This window comes from Penaeus monodon, chromosome 29, assembly GCF_015228065.2.
Source record: "Penaeus monodon isolate SGIC_2016 chromosome 29, NSTDA_Pmon_1, whole genome shotgun sequence".
NCBI classification, from domain to species: domain Eukaryota; kingdom Metazoa; phylum Arthropoda; class Malacostraca; order Decapoda; family Penaeidae; genus Penaeus; species Penaeus monodon.
The window spans coordinates 28,200,166-28,202,046 of NC_051414.1; the positions used below are offsets into that span (position 1 = coordinate 28,200,166).

A 1,881-nucleotide genomic window follows, 5' to 3' on the forward strand; every position below is an offset into this window, starting at 1 on the left:
CTGTTATTAATAATTTTTATTTGATATTGATATCATTAAGGTAGTAGTTGTCTTTGATAGATAGTAAAATATCTTTATGATTTATGATTTTGACTTGGAATGAGTGCGCATTTTGAGAGCTGGGCATCCTCCAACAGGGAGCGCTGGCCAGCCTCGGGAGGAAGACTCGTGGTAGAAGACCCGGGGCTTACGGTAATTACGTCAAGAAGGAAAGAAGCAGCGTTAGTATGAAGAAGTGGAGTTGTAATGTCAAGAAGTTTGAATGCACCTACTGCAGCTATTTCACCGTCACCTCCACTAACCTCATGAACCACATGCGAACCCACACAGGAGAAAAACCTTATGCTTGTGCTCACTGCCCATACCGTTCAACACAAAAGGGTAACCTGAGGACACACATTAACAAACATCACCAAAGTGCTTATCAAGACTCTTCTTTAGGGATAGAGGCAAGAAGATCTGTTAGGAAATCGGTGGCCACAACTACTGCAGTTTATCTTCCCGCTATTCCTTTCCCTAATGCCATCCCACAGCCCCTGACTGAAAATGTTTTCAAGGTTCAGACTAACAATGACAACAGGAATCTTTCAGTAGCTCACCCTGCTGGTAAAACAGGTGGGGAGAAGAGCTCAACTTCTGGCAAAGAGACGCCTAGAATTAGGGTTAAAGTTTTCGATTGTGAAGGTGACTTGGGTATCACTCAGCCAGAAGTGTCTAAAGGGAGCAAAGCTGGTAAACAGAGTAGCTATGGTTGTAAGAAAGCAAATGCTGAAGGTGAAAAGACTGTTGGACAGAACCGTGGAAAAGTCCCAGGTAATGGAGGAAGTGATGTATCTGCTGATGGCCTTCTTTGTCAGATTGATAGTTCAGTCAGTGTCACTTGCCACTCTGGAGATGATCCTGCAGAAGATGTAGATACAAGCAATTTACCACAAATCACCAGTGTGAGAAGTGAAGCAGTAAAATCAAGGCAAAAGTCTGTCAATTGTGGAACCATTGTGGCTAGTGTTGTAGATGATGCAGCTAAGTGTGGGGATACAGGAGCTAGTCTAGAGGATGAGGTAGCCATTGCAGAAGGTAAGAATCCAAGTTATAGGGAGGGGTCTCAGGTACAGGGAAAAAATAGGATCATGTTCAGAGAAAAAGATATCAGATGAAGTTGAAAAGGAAAGTGAAATAGATGATCCTGTAAGCTGCTTTGCACAGAAAATGAGTAAACTGGGGTTAAAAGTTAAAAAGATTTCAAATGAACCAAACTCTCCTAAAAAGTCAGTAGACCAGAGTGATGTATTAAAAGAAAAGGGCAAATCAACTGATGAGACAAAAAAATCCACTCTGAATAAAGGAACGCAAGATGAAAATGATGCACTTATAACAGTTACTAGTCAGCCAAAAACTTAGTCTTGATTCTTAAATTCAATTTTTTTGGATACTGCAAAAACTTTACAGCATTTTGTAGTAATACCACAAACAATGAGAATTTTAACACATTATTTTTAATATGTTTGCTGAAAGTGTGAAAGAAGTCAATTGTAAAACTGTCAACTTCACATAGAAATTTGTAGTCAGTGTAAGTTCTTGTGAATCTTTATAATCAGAAAATGTGATATTTTGAATGCAGATTTAATAGTGAACATAATAGATTTTTCTTAATTGATAGATCCCTGTTTATAAAGAATTGTAGTAATTCATCATTAGTCACTGATATTTCTTCATAAAAAAATATTAGATGAAACTCTATGAAAAGGTGGCATTACTTAAGCACTTTTCTGTTTGGATCATAGTCTGCTCGTTACACAAGACAAAATTATAAGAAAGCAGATTCTTTTCTGTTTGAATAAGTTTTGTTAGTTCACATGTCTATGCACATGTGTATTAGTG

General features: G+C 38.1%; 1 protein-coding gene across 1 annotated transcript in view; it reads left to right on the forward strand.

Annotated features, from left to right (window-relative positions):
* Positions 1 to 1,881, forward strand: part of LOC119591816 (zinc finger protein 513-like) — a 72,589-nt gene that overhangs the window by 19,369 nt on the left and 51,339 nt on the right. The window lies entirely within an intron of this gene.